The sequence below is a fragment of the Etheostoma spectabile genome, chromosome 9 (assembly GCF_008692095.1).
Source record: "Etheostoma spectabile isolate EspeVRDwgs_2016 chromosome 9, UIUC_Espe_1.0, whole genome shotgun sequence".
Taxonomy (NCBI): Eukaryota; Metazoa; Chordata; class Actinopteri; order Perciformes; family Percidae; genus Etheostoma; species Etheostoma spectabile.
The window spans coordinates 2,307,370-2,316,483 of record NC_045741.1 but is presented as its reverse complement, the minus strand read 5'-3'; the positions used below and the strand labels follow the sequence as shown (position 1 = coordinate 2,316,483).

Below are 9,114 nucleotides of genomic sequence, written 5' to 3'. Positions count from 1 at the left end.
CTGCAGCCAGGGGCAATACAGTATGACCCCCCTAGACGTCTTTGTTTCCCCAGCCATATGTCCGCTAGCCTCCGACTCTTTGTATGCTGTTCCTATGGCTGCGCTGCTAGTTGCCGCGGAGTACTTACCATGCCAGTGACGTAGTAGATTGTGGAATTCCAACATGGCGGCGCCCATGTTACAAAAACAACACTTTCAACTTGCCATTTTATCCCTTTTAACAAATTCACCCATTTTAATAATAGTACCAGTGAGAAGAAGAAAAATACATCTGTTATATCACAATTATTCAAATTCCAGTTCAGTTCATCTTTAAACTTCATTGCCTGTGTTATGTACCTCTCTGAAAAACTGATTGGGCATTATGGTGGTTAGCGCTCATAATCTTTGTACATTATATAACCGGTCAAATTGTATGTAATTTGAGGGAATTTACATTTTAATTGTAAAATGACACACATATATCCTTTTTTGGTTCTGTTTGATCACACACGGCATGATTGTTTCTGAAACTGGATCATGTACATGGCTTTTCTCTTGTGTGGTGTTCAGAATTCAGTGGCAATTTCTAGTCTTGCAAAATGGTGTACAGTGAGGCACATATAAGCCAATGAATCATAAACTGATACATCACTGGTGCATTTGCCCATTCTTCGGTTTTGCTTGATGTGACCTTTTCTTGATGGGGGTAACGTTCTCTTTTCATACAAAGTGCAATTTCCACACACTTGTATCATTGGCTCGCAGTACGCATGGTGGGAGGAAAGAGCTAAATTTGGTCACAAGTGGCACCGCTGCCAAAATACCAAAGAGTGAAAAATAAATTCATTGGAGGAAAATGTCAGGTACGAAGCTGTGAGAGGGACTTTGGAGGTCTGACAAGACACAATTACAGACTGGCCCCCCACTGAGGACTGGGATGTGGTATTTCCATGTAGTTCATGTAGTCTCTCAAGTAAGCCCACAGCAGCGTGGCACACCCTCTTTGATCTGTGTGGAGGGGGCGTCTGATGCATACCTCTTTCGCTACTGTGGGAATGAATGTCAGGACAAAGTCAGCAAAGGGCCAGCCCCTCCCAAACACACTCCCGATGCACACAAGCATTAAAATGTGTAAACCTGCAGAACAGTGAGCCTTCTGTCTTTTGACGATGCTCTCTGTAAGGGAGGACAGACAGTGAATTACTGTAAATGGTTACATCTAACACATTGTACTTTAATATGATGGGCTGTAAAACTAGTAGTAGGTACTACAAACTCACATGCCATATTTCCTTCAGTCTCCTCAAAATTATACCAGATATTCTTACAGTAGATCCTGATGCAGTTTGTTCTCTCATCTAATAATCTTTGCAATTATTCATACCATGAAGACAGCCTGATGCATTGCCTGTGGTAATTAAAATGATTAAGTGAGAAGTGCAAAATGGTAATTCATCCTTGCATGACAGAGTTAAGTAAACCTAGTTATAAAACCTGCCTAATTAGCTGCCGTAAAGTAGAGCAGGATGGTAAACCAGTGAACAGGTAGTTACAGAGAATGAGGTATTTCATTTTTTGCCAGATGGTCATCTTGTTTATTTTTCACCCTCACAGAACTAAACATGTTACATTAGTTCAATATAACCTTTAACACTGTCACAGACAGGTAATCTATTTTTGTATACTTCTGGCAAAGTAGATATATGAATAATTGCAAATAATTTCCATAAAGATTTTCATTTGTTTAAGTAACTCACTACCCATATGTGGAATTTAATGACTTAATGCTGAAATATAAATGGCATTGAATTTACAGCACTAATATTTTACTTTAAAAAACAACATCTAAATTAATTCATGCCGTTCCTCTATTTGTAATGTTCAATAGTCTATAGCACATGTGTCAAACTCAAGGCCCGCGGGCCAGATGTGGCCCGCCATGTCATTTTATGTGGCCCGCGAGAGCTTAAAGTTTTGAGTGTCTAAAAATAAATACCAAAAAATAATTAATAGCGTGCTTTGCCCAAAACTACATTCCCCACAATGCCTTTCACTACGCTAGCGCGGCAGTATCCGCCAACCATACCAACCGTAACGGTCTATGATGCCAACGAGTGGAACTGAGATATAAATATGATCCCAAAATGTCCAGAAAGAGAAAAGTTGATGCAGACGGAAGACTGTTTCAAGAAAGATGGGAGGCGTACTGTTTGTGCTTCAAGGAGAAAGACCGGTATGTCTTTTGTGTATGAGGCGTGTCGTTTGTCAAAGAGTACAATCTGCTCGGCATTTTGACACCAAACACGGAGCTAAGTACGCTAAGCTAGCCTCAAGAAAAGCAACAAATTGCCCAAGAATTAAAAGGAAAACTTCGGTCGCAGCAGAGTTTGTTCAAGAAATCCACAGCAAAAACGACAGCGGTGAAAGCTAGCTTCATTGTGGCTGAAGAAATCGCCCACGCTTCCAAGTCTTTTCAAGGGAGCGTTTTTGAAGCGTGCATGCTGAAGGTCTGTGAGCAGGTGTGTCCCGACCAGTTACGACTTTTAAAAATGTCAGTTTATCAAGAAACACCTCGCCGACCGAGTGAAGGAACTAGCAGAAAATCTTAAAACACAGCTGGCCGAGAGACACGCAGCTACACGCTTTTTCATTAGCTGTTATGAAAGCACAGATAACACGGACACAGCGCAGTTATCAATTTTTATTAGAGGCGTAAAGTCGGACCTCTATCACGAGGAGCTGTTGGATGTGGCAGCAATGCATGGGACCACGACGGGACAGGACATTTTGATGCGGTGGAGAAGTCCGTAAGTAAAATCCATTCAGTGGGAAAACTTGGTAGGATTAACTACAGACGGTGCACCGGCAATGTGTGGAGGAAAAGTGGGCTTGGTTGGACTAATGAAGGGGAAAATGCAAAAAATGAACTGTCACACGCCTCTGATAACGTATCATTGCATTATCCATCAAGAAGCTTTGTGTGGGAAGGTGCTGGGGATGGAGGACATTGTGACCACAGTCATGAAAACAGTGAACTTCATTCGGGCGCGTGGCCTGAATCACCGTCAGTTCCAGCAGTTTTTGCTAGAGATGGGCTCGGAGCACGGGGATGTGCTGTACCATACAGAAGTGCGGTGGCTGAGTAGGAGCAAAGTCCTCAAGCGATTTTTTGAGCTCAGGGAAGACATTGCTCTTTTTATGCAGAGTAAAGGTAAACTCATGTCTGAACTATCAGATCCAAAGTGGATGTGTGACTTTGCTGTGTTGTGTGACATAACCGACCATCTCGCCCAGCTGAATCAGAAGCTGCAGGGACGCAAACAAGTCATCACGCAGATGTCCGACACGATCACGGCTTTCCAGCGTAAATTGGACTTATGGATGTGGCAAGTGAAACAGGACAACCTTGTACACTTTCCTGTTTGTCAGAGCATGTCATCCTCATTTCCCAAGACTTTTTCATGTGCTCAGTTGGCTACCAAACTGAGCTGGTTAAAGACTGAGTTTGATCGGCGCTTCTCTGACTTCAGAGCACAACAGTCTGGCTTTGACATCTTTGCCAATCCTTTCACCACCGATGTCTGCACTGCACCCCAACACCTTCAGATGGAGCTAATTGAGCTTCAAAGCAACAGTGGCCTGAAAGCAAAGTTCCAGGATGTTGCAATCCAGGACTTTTACCGTCTGCTGCCCCCTGGTTTGATGCCACAACTTCGACTTCATGCTGCTCGTGTTCTGTCCATGTTTGGGAGCACCTATCTGTGCGAACAGTTTTTTTCCATAATGAATCTGAACAAAAACAAGCACAGATCACGCCTCACGGATGACAACCTCCATGCTGTTCTACGCATTGCCTCAGCACAGGACCTAAAACCAGACATTGACACACTGGCAACGGGAAAACGGTGTCAGAGATCTGGTCAGAAAACAAAATGAAATGTAATTTAACCAACAAAAAGAACAGTTAAACTGTGTGCAATTTAATGATTGTGATTGCATTTTGTTTTGTGTTTATCATTTTCAGAACATGATCAATCAATAGTAGAGATATAATCCACTTGGTGTGTTCAAGGACAGGCAGCATCTCCTCATCAAAAACTAACCAAAAAAACTTGACCAATATAGTTGTGAACTGAGTCAACCTTTATTTTGGTATTTTTAGTTGATTACATATTATTTATGTGTAGCTGCTGTTGTAATTATTTAATGTTTGCAGGTCTTATGTGTGTATGCAGACAAATTGTGTTCATCATACCATCAGTTGGATGCCAGGCTGTGTGCAGCCTTTTTTTGTAAAATGCTACATGTGTCATACATGTTCTTTGCAGCTCAGTTTTATGTTAGTTTTCTTTATTCACTTGGACAGTTTGATCCTATATTAATGGAGTTATGTGGGTTTTCATAAGCTGACAAAATTTAAAAGGATTTATGTTAGAGCAACAAGCAAACATATGTTTTCTATGCAACTGTAATTGTCACTTGAATAAGTTATAATAAATAATGAGTTATTTAACATTAAGGAGTAGTTACTTTTATTTTACATTACATTCGATTATATTTAGTTACATTTATAAGTTAATTCTGGCCCTTTGAGGACAGCCATTATGCTGATGTGGCCCTTGGTGAAAATGAGTTTGACACCCCTGGTCTATAGGGTTCACAAATCAAGTACTCCATTATAAAAGAAACTATATTCAAATTATGCAAATACAATCAGCAGCAATCAAGCCTGAATGGAATCAATAAGATCTTTGGCCAAACAGATTACATTCTGTCAGTTATATATGGCCTGCCTTTCTAAAACCAAAAATACATGAGCAACAGCCCAAGGAATGGATAAAGGTTTGTCTGCTCTTAAAGACACAGTGAAATGAAAAATACATTTCCTTGTTCTATAATCCTGTGTCCCTGTGTTAATTGTCCATTTATCTCTTATTACATGCTAAATATTCATCAAAAACAATTTACCAAATGATCATTTTTATATCAGTATCTCTTGTCTCTTTCCGTGAGGGTAAAACAGGAAAATATCAAAATATTTATAATTATTTATCTTCTGTTTCAATTTGTCGGGGCTCTCCTCAGTTAAGGTTAGCTTCTCCTATCCTGTCCTGTCTTTGATACAGTATGAAGTTTCATTGTAATGCCAACAAACAACATGCCACAGCCAATGAACAGCCCACAGAGACATGTACAATAACCTTTCCCAACATTGCCCATCTCAGCACGAGTCTGTCACATGCTCAATAGCATTGCATGTGACACTACACTCTGGGGCAAATTTCTTCCAAATATGATTTGAGATGATTGAAAGCTTTTTGATTTAAAAGTGTATTCTCTTAAGCTAAGTGCTCTCAGAGACCATCAAGGAAATTTAATTGCCTCACTTAGAGAAAAAAAAATCTGATCTGATATCGTTTGGGTTTTCTGACCCAAACGATATCAGATCTTAACATCTCAATAGAAACACATGGAATTGGATGGTCAACTGGGCGCCTAATGTCATTGGGAAATGCAATTTTCTGATGGCATTTCCTAAGTCTGTCTCACCGAAAGAACAAGATTGATCAAAATCTTAATGAGTCATTTTCAGAAGTGGACTTTGGCTTTGGCTTTATATGGATTATGGAGCCAAACAACCATGTATGTTGACCTTATAAATGGAATAAGTTTCTCTATTTGAAAAACAGTCGGCCTGACGGGACTGTGTGCACTGGTACAAAGGCTTATAGAGTGGAATAAACAACAACATAAATTGTGCCCAATACACACATAGTGCACACATAAACACACTGGTATCCAAACTAATAGCACCCCCCTCTCAAAATCATATTTTGTGTCCACCCAAGAGAGCTGATTTTCATTGGATCAGAATACTGTCACTTAGCTGTCTGTTCTGCCAGTCGCTGCCTTTCCATTTGGTAAATTGATATATCCTTTAAACACACATTGTATGGCAACTAAGTACTTTGTTTGAAATTGTGAGGCCAGTTTTATAAGCAAAAACATTTTTAACTCACTGTAGTTGCTGTAAGAAATAAATTGTGTATTGCACTTCCATTCTGTTCTGTTTCCTATTATCTGAAAACTGTGTACAGCAAGGTTTTCTTTGTTTGAGTAAAAGTTGATTGCAAATTTATTGCACTTTATTTTATGCGGTTTTGTGAAAGAAAAAAAAATCTTTGCAGCCCTGGTCACATGACCAATTAATGTTTCCATGATGACTTTCCAAATGTTTGCCTTAACAGCCCATAGAAAATGTGTATTGTATTTGGATACACAATTTGTTGATGATAATGAATGTCATGTGTTTCATTTATGAGATTATGCTGTTCTATCCTATAAAATGTATGTCTGACTGATTCCGACTGATATCCCCTCCCCTGCCACCCCAGTTGAAGAAATCCTGGAATCACACCTTCCACCATGCTTAATTACATTACATTACAATCTGAACTGAGAACACAAATTTCCCACATGCAACTCAGCATGGTGTGAAGTCCAGACTGGCCAACAGCCTGCTGCTGGACAGTCATGGTCATAAGTAATGCCAAGCTGAGGTGGATCATCCCCAACCTCTTCAAACAAGATGAAGATATCCTCAGAGTTGAGAGTACAACACATTGCTGAAATAAACCAGACAGTCCATTAAAAAAATCTGTGAGGAACATAAAAGATTCTAGTATAAACAGGGAAAATAAATGTTCAAGCACACAAGTATTATCATGCGGAATATGGGGCTATGGCACATCTCATTCCATCAGGCCATACGTTCATTCAGCAAAGAATGTAGTTCATTCCAACAAACCACTCAACACTCTCAGTGCTATTACATTATATTCAACCTGGCTTAGCTCCAGAAAACAGGGCCTAATATCAGTATGGCAATGTAAGCTAATGCTGTCATCAAAGACGTGCTCATTACAAAGCCTCTGTCACATTTATTGTTGATCACATTCACTTACGTTGTGCATGTCACTATGCTTTTAAGATTAGCTGAGGGTGAAAAGGTAAATTGTGCTAAATGCTTGCCCCTCTGCTGGTTCCACTGCCTTTAATGTGCACTATGAAATAGATTTAATGAACTATAAAAAGCTGTAGTCTACCTTTATACACACATTTTATGTATTTTCCATTTTTCCTTACATAATCGTCCTACCATGACGACCATGAAATGTCAAGGCACTATGGTTCAGACCCCTCGTTCACACTGGTTTCTTGTAATGTTCATGGTTGAGTCTAAATTAAGGTAACACCTAACCTATTGTGTATTGGCACAAATCTGCATGCACTGCAGATGCCACCAGTGCCAACATACTGTATAATTCAGCAAGTGTTGCCTCATTGTTAGCCCACAATAACAGCAACACTTTCAAATCTCTCCTGTCTGGACTCTACAAACATTGCCAGAAAATGCTACATACTGCACAATGTGATCCCTTTTCATGCAACCCAACAGTAATGGCACTGGGCTGTGTAATATCTGTACGTAAGCCATTAGATTTTATTTCTAACATACCAGGTCTGTGACCCTTATTACCTAATAGCTCCAAACCACACCCTTATTCTTAGTCTAAGTCCATGTTTTTATTCAGTATTAAAGGTATAGTGCATTATTTTTTGATATTAATGAACGTCCGTTACATTCAATCCGTTGCCAAATGAGTTGCTACAAAGCTAATTCTCTCTTCATTTCTCAGCATGGATATGTTCAGAAGATTGTGTTGTCTGATGACTTAACCGCCCAGTAACCCGAGTTAAGATAATAACCTCTTCTGAAGAGTCCATCATGTTTTTTTGTATCCTCTGTGTCCTCCTTGGCTACTAGCAACTGCATGGAGGAGGGTCGGTTCGCGGTCCTGGAAGTCTTGTATCATGTGGACGTGCCGACAGTTTTGTTGTAATTACCTACAATTCCTCGTGGGGGCGGCGGAAACTATGCACTATAGCAACAACAAAGCATTATAAATCTAAAGTCATTATTTGTCAGATTTACATTCTTGAAACATGGACCCCTGTAACATTAAATGTCCCAACACTACAACCTCCCTGCACCCCTCAAAGGGCAGGATCCATGCAAAAGCAGACCTCTCAGTCTGTCAGCTGTATCAACATCCTTTTTGCGAGTTAGCCAAGCTTTAAAATCAAACAGTTATCTGGAAACCATGCTGGGTCTGTATGCTTGGCTACCGATGGTTTCTTAGAGAAAGAAACTAGACTTTCTGCCGTTTTGATATTTAAAAAGTGTTCTAGCCCCATAAGTTCTATCTAGTGAGCAGTGGATTACCAACCGACAGCTAACATCAGTGGATAGAAGACATTTGCAAGATCCCTCAGTTATACTTTATATGAATTTAAATCACATCTCAAGTGCCTTCAGATCTAAGCAGCAGCAGCTTTGTTCTGTTAGTCCATGAAATTCTAATGTTAGCTAACATTAGCGAAGCAGCCAAACCAAGAATGAAAGCTATCAACTGATTCAGGATCAGAGATTCCAATTTTACTTGTATGTATGTATTTGTACCAGAGGGTGTGTTTGTATATAGCTAAAATGGTTAAAACACCCAGCTTATTTCACCCCTAGTGGTGTATAAAAGCAAACAACAACAAAAAAACAAGCCTCAACACAGAAAATTCCAGGAGCACTATGTCTACTGTATGAAAAATATTTAATACATTGACATTATATAATTAGTAGTGTTAAAATGATAATTTCTTAAATGTAGCCAAAAACAAAATGATCTAGGCGTATACTGTATGTCTAACATTGTATGCCATATGTGTATTTATGCAAACCACACAGAAAGGCCCTGCCCGGAGAGGGGATCAAACCCAGTTCTTATTCAGATGTGACTTTGTCCATAGCAACACATTCCCAATGCGTAAAATATGGATGCTTGGTTAGGTGCCTTTGGCGTTGTTATTGACGCTAAAAGTCTCCCTTAGCGTCATATCTAAACACGCTTTATCCAAACGCGCTTGATCGGGACTATTGGCGTCACTTTTGACGCAGTTAGGTTAAGGAAAAGATCGTGGGTGGGCTTATAAAAGGTACGTTTCTGTGACACTCAGGACAAGAACGGGACAGTTGGGTTTAGGAAAAGAAGAAAGTGACAGTTGGGTTTAGGAAAA

The 9,114-nt window shown here is 39.9% G+C and overlaps 1 pseudogene; it reads left to right on the top strand.

Moving 5' to 3' along the window:
- The first annotated feature begins 2,230 nt into the window (after nucleotides 1-2,230).
- On the top strand, nucleotides 2,231-3,918 carry LOC116695736 (general transcription factor II-I repeat domain-containing protein 2B-like; annotated as a pseudogene).
- The last annotated feature ends 5,196 nt before the right edge of the window (nucleotides 3,919-9,114 follow it).